Source organism: Acanthopagrus latus, chromosome 4 (assembly GCF_904848185.1).
Source record: "Acanthopagrus latus isolate v.2019 chromosome 4, fAcaLat1.1, whole genome shotgun sequence".
In the NCBI taxonomy this organism is placed as follows: domain Eukaryota; kingdom Metazoa; phylum Chordata; class Actinopteri; order Spariformes; family Sparidae; genus Acanthopagrus; species Acanthopagrus latus.
This window is the reverse complement of record NC_051042.1, coordinates 34,250,518-34,265,694: the sequence shown is the minus strand read 5'-3', so window position 1 is coordinate 34,265,694 and position 15,177 is coordinate 34,250,518. Positions and strand designations below refer to the sequence as shown.

The following is a 15,177-nucleotide window of genomic DNA, read 5'->3' as shown; positions in this document are numbered from 1 at the left end:
AAACACTTCCTTTATGATTAAGTTACACCTCGAGATGTTTTCGAGGAAACATTTTGACACAAACATGTTCAGTTGAGCCGCCGTATGCTTTTTAAGGAGTGGGAGGAGATGTAATATACATGTCCACTGTGTGACTGTCTGTCTCAGGAGGAGCAGGACACTTTGTGATGCCGTATCAAAGTTTCATGCTCGTCCTCCGGCTAAATGGATCAGCAGAGCTCCACAGATGAGATCAGCTCACAGCTGTTCAGGCTTTATTATATTAGATGTGACTGATCTGAACAAAGTCACTGTTCAGGCTCTGGTTGCTTAAGGTGAATCTTTTGCCAAAATGCAACCTAGGGTCTTTAAAGATTTACCGTATTTTTGTTTTTGGGCAAGCTAATTTTCAATGGGAGTGCTACGGGCGCTTTTACGATAGCATCAAAATCTCTATGTTTAAAACAGTAAGAAGTCTTGACACAACATGAAACTGCTGGTAGCATCACCAGGGTCTCTACACATGAACACCAGCACTGACAACACTGTTTGTGCACACAGTTACTACAAAGAAAGTTTTTGAACAGCTCACATTGATCACGTCACGACAGTTCAGGTGGACGCTCCTAAAGTTCCATATAAATGTGAATAATTCGTTGTTTTGTTGTAAGTGAAAAACAATATTGACCTTGAAGTTGAAAAAGGAGCCTCATGTAAGAAACAATACTAAAATCAAAAGCCGGAAAAGTCACATGAGATCTGGCGTGGATAGTTGTTGCTGGAAGACAGTAGTTCCACCTTAACTGTCCTCCTTAAATGTTCTCACTGCTTTGACTTCTCATCGTCGCTCGGCCTGATACTGGATTATATGGGAGTCAAGATGTGCGTGATAAAAACACTCAAACATCAATTTTTGCCTTCTTCAGAACTAAACAACAGAAAACAGAAGGTTATTCTAAGGTTAGCGCTGGTGAATATAGTTTTCCTCCCAGTCGCTGCAGTTCTGCCTTTTTTCCTAGCAGCCACTTGTGGGTGCAGACGGGTTGTTATCATCATGTCAGCAGTGATGCCATGACGTACCGTCCGTTCTCAGTCCTCCTTTCTGAAGTGGAGCGGACAACACAGAACACAGAACTGTCACCACGAGATGGATCGGAGCCGCTCGCGTGTCGATATGTGTCAGGCTGAGATGAATGGCGTCGTTGGCTGTCAGTTTCAGATGAAGTTGTGCTCTGAGTGGAATAGATGTGTGGCAGCAGTGTGTGTTTTGGAGGCATCTGCAGCTGTTCTGACCTAGAACTAAAAAAAAATAATAATAAAAGCTCTTGTGCTTCTTGCTTCGCTTGTGCTCTTAGATGATTTATGTCCTTTGGCCCGGGGAGCAGTGCTGATGTGCTCCTGGGCAGCACTCGCCCTGCCTGACTCTTGTTCGTGTCGTCGCTCCTGGGAGGTTAACTGATCCCTCCGTCTCTGCTCCGCACGACACCGATGAGCTGCGGAGGAGGCCGTACCTGTTGCCAGCTTCATCTACATCCTCGGTGGTTTCATCTCGCTGCCAGATGTTAACACCCGACTGAACAATCAGGATGAACTCAGAGTGCAGCGGGATCCCTCGCAGCTTGAACGATGGCCACTCGATGACTTCTCGTTCACCCTGCGTTGGTTCTGCATTTCTAAAGTGTTGTTGGAAAGACGTCTGTGTCCCAGAGTTCAGCTCAGTGCGATTAACATTTTGTGTGTCGACGCTCTGAATGGTCTGCTGAGAGAAGAGTCAGCTGTTGAGACTCAGCACGAGATTACAGTTCTTGACAGAATATATCAACGAATATAATCCCAAAATAATCTGCGGCCACTCAGAGGCTCCTTACTGTCCCTTCTGACTGTCTTTGTAAGTTCTCTGCTCTCTATTTGAGTATTTTTTATCTTTATTTTCGCTCTCATGCCACCCACTGTTCCAGTTTCAGTTTAAACGTTAAACTGTTGTAATAACTCTCATGTGCAGTTTGTGATTTGAATAATTTTGTGCTATGAGAGTATGGAGTAAGTGCTCATCCTTTTTAAATCGATTGAGGGATCCTAAAATGAACTGTGAGAGGTCCATTATGTTCCTGTATGGCCCTCATCGTTTTAATGGTGATGTTAAACGGCTGAATTTCAGCAGCAGCTCATCCGGCCTGATGGTAGATTAATATTTTTGCATTGCTGTGGGGCGTTGATGGATATTACTGTGGAGATGATTTTAATATAACATGTTAGTCAGCATGGTCTGTTACAGGAGTGGGCAGGTGGTGAAAAGCAGCGTGATTGAACAATAAACCAAACATGTGAAGAGAAGCGGCTCGCTGCTGAACAATGGCCGGGGGATCTGCTGCAGAGAGAACAGAGCAGAGAGAAAACAAGCGTCGTTCTTCAGAGAGCTTCGACTCATCTGTTTGTTCGGCCCGCTCTGGGCATGCCCGCTGCACTGTTTGTATCTTTACCTTGCAGGCATTCAGCTGACACTGCTACCCAGAGCAAATAATGACAAGTGAAAGAGCCCAGAGAGCTCCAGTGCCAAGACAACATCCTGCAACCCTGCAATGATCCTGCAGGAGGTTTTTTTAAGCTCCAACAGGAAAAATAAAGCTGAGAGAGGATCGTGATGAGGTAGAGATGATATTAAACTCTCAGAAATCAATACATGCACCAGCAGCTTGTTCAGTGACCTCTGGTCAAATACCCGGACAGTGAATCTTTATCTTACGACTATCTTTGATAAAGTAAATCAGATGTAGTATTGACGACTACGTGCAATAAATGTTAAGAACTGTATGAGACTACGCTGAGCCCGGGTATCTCGATGCATGTCGGATCATACAAGGAAGAGATGCACTATAAAATATGATCAGCAGTACAGATGCAGGTCTGAACTCTCTCTGACTGCCAGGATCCTGTTAGCAGACATCAGTGGGTATTACAGTCCTGCAGGCAGTGATCGAAATGGAAACAGCGCGGTGAAATAAAAAGCCTCAGCGCTGCCTTCTGATAAATAATACACAGAAGTCAAAATGTTTGTGTAAAGAAGTCGTCCAGTCGACTCTTCATTCTGCCTCAAGCCTCGTTATCTAAGCAGCACCGTCGCTCTCACCAGATGTGATCTCCAGCGTTGGTCCTTCAGCTCTGTGACGCTGGTTTGATTCCCAGATGCTCACTCGCCGTCCTCCTGAGACCGCTGAGCCTTCTTCTGTGTCGACAGCCTCAATTTCCTGCTGGAGTGTTTATTGAAAACCCTTAAAGCGTCCGGCTGTGTTTGTTTGCCTGATGGCAACTTGTCGTCAGCACCTGAGGATCCGAGTGAAGCTGCTGCTCGGCTCGTACGGCCGGAAACTTTCCTCTGAAAAGGAAAATGATATTTATTTTGATGTGTGAATAATTACAGTCACCAGAACCAGATTCTATCGCTGGTTTTGTTGCAGGACATGAAGACATGATGGTTCACAGTCCTGATGGGTTGTGCTGTCACTTGTCTCTCGTTCATGGGTGACACCTCGACCGTCATGACAGAAAGGACATGTCTTTAAATCAAGAAGGTTTCTCTGCATCCCAGACGGAGACATTTTTATCAGTCTGAGCGGGAACAGACTGCATTCTGCTGACATGTAGCATCACTCTGTAGCATGTAGCTTGTAACCATTAACAGGGCAGCATGTTGAAGGGATAGCTGGAGTTAAATGAGTTTCTTATCTCTAATCAGTGTATTATTACCTGCCGTCAATGACCGTCAGCTCTCGCTCTGTGTGGAGAGCAGCATGTAGCACTAAATACACAATATTTTGAACATTGTTGGTGCTTTACATCGCCGTCAGACAGCCGCTGGAAGTCCAACCAAAACAGCTGATCTGTTTGGACTTTGGACTGTTGTGCCAAAGGAAAAAGGCTGTTTGACAGCAGGAAAGCGCCAAAAATGTTCAAAACATAGTGTCCACTTAAACTGACCTCTTGTGATATCTTTAGGGTTAAAATGCATCATGCTGCTGGTCCTGTTCAGCAGTCTCCACAGACGGAGAGCTGACGGTCATCAAAACACTGAAACTATCACTTCTGAGGTGCTAAAAAGTAAAATATTATTCATGTGTGCACTTTGAAATATCAACACGTAGGTGGAAATATTATTGGAATATAACTGCCAACAAAACAACAACAAGATGTTTATAACAAAGATTTGATATTCATCTTTTTGTTTAGTGACGCGTCCTCCCGTTCATCGCACCATCATTTATAATTGGATTGATCTTTTCCAGCTGAGAGCAAATCTCCCATTTATTTTACATCGTGCCACAAAATGAAATCAATAACACACTCAGATATTTTAGCATCAGTTCTGAAGACAGTGGCTCGCGGACACCACGAGCTCCGGCTCAGTCAAGTATAAAACACAACATATTGTGTTAGACGTGAAAATGAAAATACAAACAGTCGGTGCAGCCGTCACTTAAAGATTCACAGGTGATGTTATAGTAAGATAAATGAGGTATAACACACACACACGCACACACACACACACACACACACACACGAGCTGAGGCCTCATTTTTGACTCCCCGTGGCTCCATATAGTTCCTCATGAATATTCAGCGTGCACACAGACGGGCCCAGATGTAAAGCATCAGGCAGAACTGGGCCATTTGTGTATAATTGAAGAATTCTATTAAACTTTAAACTTGAGCGTTCCTGAGTCGAAGGTCTGCGCTTGTAGTATTTATGAGTTTAATGGTGTGAAACAATAATTATTTCTACACTGATAAAAACCTCACGTGATCTGTGTCGGATTCAGGTATTAAAGGAGCAATCAGTAAAACTTCTGTGTTCGGTGTTGATCACTTCCTGTCCTGTCAGAGGCGAAATTTCACTCCGGCGCTGATCCGCCTCTGGAGGTGGTGTCAGGACAGTATTATTAGTGAACCGAACCAGTGTGAACAGATAAGGGGCGTGTCGATCGTACAGTCTGATAACTGACTCAACTTGATAAAGAAGTTTCCCACAAAGCAACGTTGCATGACCAAACAAAAGTAACGTAGTAACTGCAACTGTAACTGTCTTTGGCAACTTATATAAGGAAAAAAATACCACAGCTGTACTTGAAGAAGTGTCTGTCCTCCTGTCTGTCCTCTTGTCTGTCCTCCTATCTGTCCTCCTGTCTGTCCTCCTGTCTGTCCCCCTGTCTGTCCTCTTGTCTGTCCTCCTGTCTGTCCTCCTGTCTGTCCTCCTGACACTTTGTCACATTTCTACCTGAAAAACGCAACTTTGTCACTTTCCAGGATGTTTGGTGGGTCAGGATCTCAATGACTACACATTATAACAGCATCCATATGATTATGAACCGTCCGCGGGATTAGATTGACAGGAGGACACCTGGGAAACACCTTGAAAACACATCGACGTCATCATCATGTCGTCAGCGTCACGCCTCTTTAGGAGCCGGCTTCCTTAATGCTTCACTCTGTGTGAATCACCATCGGTGGAGAATTGGTGAACCAACGCTGTGGAGATGATGTGGCGTCGCTGTGTAAAAAGGCTTCTGTTCCTCCCCCTTTACACACTGTGCATCATTCACTTGTGTGTTTGTGTGTGTTCGGTCTCTGAGGGAATGGAACGCCGTTAGATCTCTGCTCTCATGCAGTTTGCTTTGCGATTCCAACACAAGCCGGAGAGATTTGAGATCTTAAACACGAGCTGCACGTATTTGCATGTGTAGTTTATTATTAACGTATCTCTGGTCCTTCAAATAGAAACCGTTCCTATAGCTACCTCACAGAGAAATCAGCCTGCATTGTCGTTTTCTCAAATGAAAAATACAGCACAGAAGAAAGATTTCAGTCGTTCCTCAGAGTGCAGTGCACACACTGGTGGGATCTTCATGAATAAAACCTGGATTGCGGAGTTTAGCAGTAAGCCCGGCTTCTCGAGCCAAAACATACAAAGCACGGTGCCGACGGGCATGAATGGTTTCGTGATTACTGCTGTCAGCCTGCTGTCACTCACAGGCCTCTGCGTCACACTCGTTTAGATTAAAGAGGAGGAAAAAGAAGGTAGTTGTGCTGATGTGCATGTACAGTGTACGAGGCGTTAGCATCTTTGTTGTGGGACTCGTGTTCAGAATAGATGCTTTAATTTACATCTCTGAGACTACAGTAAAAGAATAACACACTGTGGGGAACAATGACCTGACTCTGCTGCATAAATCAGCTGCTGAGGTTAGAAAGTGACACTGTCAATCCCACATGTTGTCATTCTCTATTGTAAACCACACACAGAGTGTCAGAACGTGTCAATCACACGTTCCTCAGTCCTGTGACAGTTTCCATGATCGGCAGTCAGGTTTGATAGAAGTTTAGTGTTTGTATTGATGATTAAATCACATCTCGACCGTCACAGACGTCAGCTGATCGTCAGCGTTGAGTCGGCTCAGCAGCTGACAGGTTGTCTCACAGTTTTTGTTCGTCCGGACTGTTTGACTGACAACTTTTCACACCAGCCTGCACGAATAACAGAAACACAATCACACCAGTGTCTGTTTGAACCGCACCTGCAACAGGTAACTGTACTCTCAGCCCATAAAGCAGACTGAACTAACTGCTGCAGTGTGTTGTGTTGGTGCTGCAGGTCAAAGGATGTAGGATGTGACGCTGCAGTCTGAAATATCTCAACAACTATTCAGTAATTTGAGGGGACAGTCTTTTCCTACAGCGCCACCAGCAGGTCAATGTTTTGTCCAGCAGTTTGATGGACTGCTTTAAACAGCGTGCAGCGTACCGGCAGCAGAACTACAGAACCTGTCGTATCTTTGATTCGTTCTGGTAAGAAAACTACTAAGATGGTGGTTTCGTGGTCGGTTTGTATGAAGGTTTGTCTTCATGTTACTCTGTGATCCTTTGACTCCGACCTCCTCGCTCTCTTTACGCCACCTGACTTCCTCCTTTGCTGCAGTAATACCTGCTGTGGCCACTAGAGGTTAAATATGTGTCGTACCGTCAACTTGTGTGAATCCTCAGGACGTGATCGCTTCAGTTTCCACTTATCCTGTGAGATATTTATGTAGCATCGTTCATGCCTCTCAGATGTTGACACTGACCGAGCTGATACCATCACTGTAGACTCTTAGTCCTGGTTTTGTCTCGGTCCAGACCAGAAGAACCAAACTGAACATAGTCTTTGTTTTTTTCTTTTTGCACAACCAGTACCTCTTTTTTTTTTTTTTTTTTTTAATCCATCACTTTGAAATACTGTGTAATGACTCATAATGAATGACACCATCAGCGTTAAGATTCGATCCCCACAAATCTCACTTTCTCTGTGCAGTTTTGTCTGCCACCGGACACGAACTCTCCCGGGAAACAGTAAAGACTAACTGGCGCTCCGGTCAGTCCGGCAGCCTGGCACCACTTCTGTCTGCGCTCATGTCTCCATTATAAACTCGATCAATGAATAAACTGGCAGTTTGTCGTGTGTTGGAGCTGCAGCTCTGAGAGAAGCAGAAAAATCATCCAGTTATCTCTGCAAACACTTGTGTACGTTTATGTGTGATAATGTCACACTGAATTAAAAGACAGCAGTTGATCCCTGAAGATTAAAGTGTATATGTCAACATTTCTCTGAAGGCTGTTTCAGGCTCTCTGCAGCTGCTGTGCAGTTTACTGTCGCTCAGCGTCGGTGGAAGTGAAGTCATGAAAAGAAGACACTTCCATGTCACAGTGGGCACTCGTCCTCAAGTCGGCTCAACCATTATTCACTGTGAAATGAAGAGTATGCTCATTTCTCTTTCCTCTTCATCTCCTCTGCTGCTTATATTCACAGATATGCACACAGACAGTGTTTTCCCTTTAAAGCAGTGGACCATCTGTGTCCTTGTGTGCTGTGCTTCCCTTCTGAAGACAGAAGAGAAAGCGAGGCTCACCAGTGAGGCGGGATCACAGCCGACTGCTGCAGACTGTGAAGCCTCGGTCTCAGGTATACGAGTCACAGAGGAACGTTTTGAAGCCAAGGACGCCCACAGTCATCCAGCTGAACACACACTCTGTAAGAGCTGTGCTAACGAGCGGCTCTTTGACCGTACGACACGCTGCGGTCGCCCTCTTTGGACCCGAGCAGGGTGTCTTTATACCAGACTTTGACAAGCACTGAGTTTGAAAGTCTGTCCCTCCATCATCTCACATCCTTTTTTTCTGATTTCTCAGCATGAAAGAAAACTTTCCACTCACATTTTTTCCCTCTCCCTGTCGTTCTGTCCTCCTCACCCTTTATTCTCCCGTCTGCTCTCCTTCCGTATCTCAGACGGGAGGTCACTCGGTTCCTCTCTGATTGTCTGGGTCAGTAGGGAAGAAATAGGGAGGGTGTAACGGCGCTGAGTGACGCTGATGACATGCTGCACAGATGAAAAGGGACAAAAGCTGACACTTGGCTCGGAGGAGTCCGTCCACACATAACAGCCGGCGTGAAAGCTTTCATCAGCGGTGACTGGCGGCCGCTCGCCGCTTCCAAAAAGGCAATCAGTGAATATAAAGTCAGCAGAAACTGTGCGATGTGCAGTTCAGCAAGCCAAATGGTTGCACTTTTACAGTTGTTTGTGTTGGCTGTCGAAAAAAAGGTTTATTAATCTGTAAATGAATCCTCAGAGGGTTCGTCAGGTGCTCATTTTTTAACAACCATTCAAATAAAAAGGAGGTAAAATGTAAAACTGTAATCTGTAAAAAGAAATTAAGAAAAAGTCAACAGGACACAGAATAAATTACCTGGGAAGTGATTACAGGATTTGATGATATTGAGATGCAGCGTGGGATCATGGGAGTTGTTGTCTTCGGTACTGAACAGCCATTGGTTCATTTAGTCTCGTCTGCCAGCCGTCGTCTTCACCTTCAGGCGTCTCTGCCCAACAACTAGATGAATAAAATTACAGATGATTCTGGTTTTAACGCTGCGACAAATGTAACCAAACATGTAAGGAAATATATAAAGATCTAAAACCTAAAATCTTACATGTCTGTAAGTTGAACCAGCGAGCAGGTTGAAGACAGTGTGTGTGTGTGTGTGTGTGTGTGTGTGTGTGTGTGTGTGTGTGTGTGTGTGTGTGTGTGTGTGTGTGATACTTTTGTGTTGATTAGAGCAGCAGGTGGTAGATTAGACAAAATGATACACTGATTAATTTGTGTATGTGTTTGTGTTTATGTTTGTGTGTGTGTGTGTGTGTGTGTGTTGTGTGTGTGTGTGTGTGTGTTTATGTGTGTGTCACTTTTCTTTTGCCAGCAAATTGCTCTGAATCCATTCCTATTGTTTGAGGGCAGAAACTTATGTACGTGTGTGTGTGTGTGTGTGTGTGTGTGTGTGTGTGTGTGTGTGTGGTAACCCCTCTCACTCTTTTTTTACACACATTCCTCACTTTGTGAGCGCGTTAACCACAGAAGAAGACGCTCGTCCGATGTTAACTGGACTGTTGGAAGATAAATCCTCTCACTGAACACTGAACACAGAAACTCTGCTGTGTGTCTGAGTGAGTTATTGATGTCAGTGATGTCATCGTCAGCCGGACTGTATAATTTACCTCAATTACACGGTTGTTGTTCAGTCGCAGCTTGAATGATGAAGCGGTGAGACGTATTTAAGGTTTTAATAACAGCTTTATTTGCTGCTATTGTTCCTCCTCCCAGTTTGACACTCGGGGACGTTGTGCTGCATGACTGGTGATCAATCATCATATATATCCTACTAATTAAAAAGTCCTCATTAAAGTGCTTATTAAAAATGGATTAGATGATATTTTCTTCCTCTGTGGTTTTCATGTCAGAGCGGTCGTCTCTCAGGGGCTTTGTCATTGTTCCGGCGGTACGAGGAGGGTTGAGAACGCTCCACGCTGAGAGTGTTTCCATCACATCAAACGTCTGTTTGATCAGCGCAGATTTCTGGATGCTCTGCAGGATGAGATGAAGATGATGATGATGATGATGAAGAACAGATGAAGGCTGACAGTGTTACGAACAGTTGAAGAGGAGATTATGGCATCAAGTCTTCACGTGATGGTGACAGAAGCTTTAATGATCAACGTGGTTCGCTGTTTCTCTCCGCTGCATGAGGATACTGAGAGATGTGAGAGAAAAGCAACACATGAAAACATCATTTAGCATCCAGACAGAAGACGACGCTGCAGAGCGACAATGTTCCACTGATATTCATATGAATGTAAATGAGACAATGGAAGTATTTATTACAGAGTGCGATGAAAAGCAAGAACAATAAGTTGTTTTGATTATCAGGATACTCGTCGATCGAGAAAAGCGTGAACATCCTCACATGAGAGGAATCCTGATGAAGTTAAATTGGATGTCTGCAGATTTTAAACTGAAAATCAACAGAGAGATGAAACTTACCGCCGTTTATTTATCTTTTATTTGAGCAAGACGACCTCATGATTTATGATCACATGTTTAAGAGTCTTTGTTTTCCTCTCTGTGCTGCAGTCAGATTATTTGTTATATAAGTTCAGGTGATACGTCGGCTGCAGAATGAGCCTCGTGTGAAAAAACTACTCTAGAAAAACACATAAAGGGAGAAAGGCTGAGCAACACTTTGACCTTCTGACGTTTCAATCACAAAATACAAGCTCCAGCCTTCATAATATAACAGAAGACAAAAGAAAATGTGGCCTCACCTTCAACAAATACCTTCAACACAGATTCTGTCGACAGATCTGAGGTCAGGCAGTAAAGGTTTGTCATTTAACCCTGTGGGACAGCAGGAAGACTCGTAATGTCTGCTGAACAAATGAAAAAGCCCCAATGAGTATTTTTTTATACGAGGCACCACCGGTCTTAACTGGAACAGCTTCCTTTGACTTCCAGTTAAACTCGGCATGGGTTCTTTGCAGGGCGGAGGAGCACCTTTAAAAAAAACCTCCATCAACCGGTTTAAAGTGCTCATTAAACATCCTTTTAACTCCGGCATTTCAGGCCTCGCATCTCCTCAGAAACCAGGGAACAATGCTCTGTCCTGGACTGACCCGGGAAGTCTCAGAAAACACTATTAAGACGACGTCTTCGGATGGAAGTGATTCAGTTCCTCTGCCGACAAACTCTGTTGCTAGGCGATAAACTGTAACCCCATCACCTATTGTTGAGGGTTAAAAGGCTGCAGAGGAAACCTTTAGACAGACAGACAAACACCACAGTCAGCAACAGGACACCAAACCTCTGTGTCTGTCTGTCGCTCGCTTTTAGTCAGAGTTAGAATCACCGAAGAATTAAGATTTATTCAAAGGAATATTTGTGAATTACATTATTATAAATATTCACCAAGTTTTTGTTTTCACCTGTGCTGTTTGTTGGTTCTCAGCCCAGAACAGAACAGAACACATATAGAACATCTGATCCAATCCAAGAAATGGAAACATTATGTTATTTTGCTTATTTTCTCAGGAAATAATGTAAAAAATCAGGCAGGTTTATTTAGATCACTGGTATGTGTGACTTAAATCATTGTAAAGCAGTGATGGGTGGATCAAAGTTTAAGTACATTTCTGCAAAACCACAAATAACTGAAAACTGAACGTTTCTTTATGCTACAAATCTGCTCACATTCATGCACAACAGCCACCTGGTGAGGAAAACATCATGTTTGTCGTCGGCCTTTTATCACGTGGACGCGTTTCGTTCAGATGCCAACCTGGATGTTTCTGGTTTTTGTGGTTTGCTGGAATGTTACAGTGAAACTCTTTTTTGTGAATGTATATGAGTGTAAAAGCATAATTACGATGAAAGAAGCACTTTTAAGATTTAAGTAAGTAAGTAAGAAGTCTGGACACAACATGAAACTCTGCTGGTAGCATCACCAGGGTCTCTACACATGAACACCAGCACTGACAACACTGTTTGTGAACACAGTTACTAAAAAGAAAGTTTTTGAACAGCTCATGTTAGCAGCAGTTTGTTCCGGAGAAGTGTTGATCTCAGAATGAGACGTAACCTGGAGGACAGTTAAGGCTGTATTTTGGCAAAAGTTTTGCTTTAATTGCTAATTCTATAACCTGTCGACTGGGCTGAAAACTGAAATATTGATGTGGTGTAAACATTACGTTGTCTCATATAATTCCCATTTCTTTCCGTTCTTCATCGGTTGCTGTTGGTGGCAGCGATGCACCTTAACGCTGCTGAACGCGAAGATCTTCTACCTGTGATGAAGTACTGTACGCACACGAAGACCGGAGCTGTTAGCGGTTTTTCTCTTGCCTTATAAAGACTGACACGATGACAGATCGAGGTCGGACTTCTGAACATTTTAACTCTCTGTTGTCATACAAACAGATGGATTAGATTTTACTGGCCTGGCAAGAGTAATTCATCACTTTCATTTCACAAGGTTTTCATCATTACAGGCCTGTACAGTGCAGCAGGAGAGAGATCTGCATCACTCAAGTGCCTTTAAGGCAGTTTGTCAATGTTGACATCTGTCATCGACCCATCACACACACACACACACACACACACACACACACACACACACACACACACACACACACACACGTTGACAAACAGCATCAATCAAACTCAAATGAGCTTCACAATCTGTCATTTCAGAGATACAAAGAAGTGAACGGAGCACAGAGATGATCTCTGCTGAGTGAAGCAGCTCATCAGTCGTGTGTCATCTGCGGCCTTTCACTGCTTTCAGCTCCGGCTTCTTATTGACCTTCACAGGAGGAAAACCCAATAAATGTCTTTTCCTCTGCCCACTCGATTCCTGCAGAGAACATAACCGTTACTCAGAGTAAACGACACCAGTGTTGCTCAGAAATCCTCTATATGCGCACAAGCTTCAATATAGTGACATAGAAAAGGACGATCAGCGTTCATATGATCTCTGGTCCATATTCCATATACACGAGCGCTCAGACTGCATGTTTACATGCAAACATATAAGACCTGTATGAAATGCCGAGTGCTGTATCGTAGAGGACTGCACTTGTTTCAGTTTGTTGAGGATGTTTCAGCTCTCAAACAAGAGACTTCTTCACTTCTAACTAACTGGGGGGGGAAGTCAGGTTTAAACTATGTATGGGAGTGTCCTTACATAGTGTGTGAGTGTCCTTACACAGTGTGGGAGTGTCCTCACATAGTGTGGGAGTGTCTTTACATTGTGTGGGAGTGTCCTTACACAGTGTGGGAGTGTCCTTACATAGTGTGGGAGTGTCCTTACATTATGTGGGAGTGTCTTTACATTGTGTGGGAGTGTCCTTGCACAGCGTGGGAGTGTCCTTACATAGTGTGGGAGTGTCCTTACATAGTGTGGGAGTGTCCTTACACAGTGTGGGAGTGTCCTTACATCGTGTGGGAGTGTCCTTACACAATGTGGGAGTGTCCTTACACAGTGTGGGAGTGACCTTGCACAGTGTGGGAGTGTCCTTACACAGTCGTTAAGGACACGTGTGAGCTCTGAGTTTCAGAGTTGTTTGGGCCACTTGTAGGTTGTTGACCCAACTGGTCTCCATTTGGGTCGTTCCAGTTTGACATAGATGGATTCTTTGACTCCTCTTTCAAACCGTCTGTCTTCTGTGGACAACATGTTTACATCGTTGTCCTACCAGGAATGATTTTTGTTCAGACGAGGGCTTGAACATTGTTTCTTACTGTATCAGTGATGATATGTTGTGGTTTCTTTCTTGTGACAAATGTTCTTATTGTAAGTCGCTGATGTTTAATAAAGATCATTCTGAGTTTCTCAGATGTTCCTGCGACAGAGAGAATAATGATGAGTGAGGTGACGTCATGAGAAACCGTTGTACACATATCTATGTAACTTATATTTTGTAGATAAATGTAGAGACTCGTTGTCTAAGTTTATATGACTGTGTGTTTTAAATGTTCCAGCCTTTTAACACTTTTACTTCAATACATTTACACATCCGTTTATCAGCTTGTAAGAAACATCTGATGTTTCTGCTTAATTTATTCAGGAAGTCACACTGAGATCAACATCTCATTTACATGTGACAGAAACACAGAAATAAAATCAGAGCAGATTTAAACATATGATCAGCTTGTAATTAAGTTAAAGTCACACACTTGACTGTACAGGTTTAAGTGTTGTGTTTCTATTATTGCTACAGAATACTGAATATTACAGGTAAAGTGAAGGACTTTAGTGACTTTGAATGTTTTTATCCTTTTTTACAAACTGTATGTCTGATGTGACTCCTGACTCTGATCCTGCAGGCAGCTGCAGGTTTGATTCCTGAAGACTTCTGGTTCTTCTGCAGGTTTTCATTTCAAACAGTCGTTGTAGAAAGTCATCAGCAGACAGAAGAAGCAGAGCTTTAACTCTGGACTCACATCGCTCAGTCAGGTGAACTGTGTGTGTGCAATAAACAACATTTACTGAGCAGAAGGTTGTCTAAAAATAACTCATGCTACAGTGATGATGCTTTTGTTGTGTTGCTGTGCAGGAAGTATGAAAAACATGAAATATACTTCTCTTAACAGAGAAAGTAGAGACGCCATAGTGACAGACCAACAGTTTGTTACATAAATCTTACATTTTCTACACAAATTCATATAGTTTGTGTTGTAGTTTTCACATCAGCAGTTAAATGAAATGAGAGACATTTTTAGTGTCTGAAATTCAAGTTGATGTTCCGTCACTTGGAAGCTGCAGCTCACCTGAAGCTCACCGGCTTCCATGTTGGTCAGATTAGTTTTAATCAGCTCCTCACAGACTCTTTTTCATGCAATATGTATCGTGCGTTATGAAAGCAGACCGTCTGATGGATGTGTGTTTGTGTTTGGCTCCAGCTGCAGTCGGCCGATGCTTCAGTCCGTTGTCCTCTTTGTGTTTGACTTTGGTGGAAGCAGCTGGAATCTTTTCTCTGCAGGATTTAGTTCCCAGCTTTACTTCTTGACTTGAGTTAAAAAGTCAAGTATTAACACTAAAGTGGAACTGACTGAACCGCTCCAGACTTTGTTCCATTAATGGATCAAGACTGAAAAGAGTCTTTGAGTCTTATTATGTCATGAACAATTATGTAGAAGATTCAAAGAAACTGACTTTCATGTCAGATCTCTGGTAAAGGTGTAGCGAGCAGCTCGAGCACACGTCATCAGGCCATTTAAATGTCAGCGCGTGTGAAGGATGATAACACCTGACCCAATCACGGCGAGATTCTGCACCCGGACCGGAGTA

The 15,177-nt window shown here is 43.5% G+C and overlaps 1 long non-coding RNA gene across 2 annotated transcripts in view; it reads left to right on the top strand.

The window, feature by feature from the left end:
* Positions 1-7,986, top strand: part of LOC119017822 — a 39,358-nt gene extending 31,372 nt beyond the window's left edge. The window contains exon 4 of one of the 2 annotated variants that reach the window (XR_005074570.1): positions 7,813-7,986. This is a non-coding gene — a long non-coding RNA (uncharacterized LOC119017822). Of the gene's footprint in view, positions 1-1,334; positions 1,457-7,812 lie in introns of those variants that run through there. The other variant, XR_005074571.1, reaches the window with a different exon arrangement.
* The last annotated feature ends 7,191 nt before the right edge of the window (positions 7,987-15,177 follow it).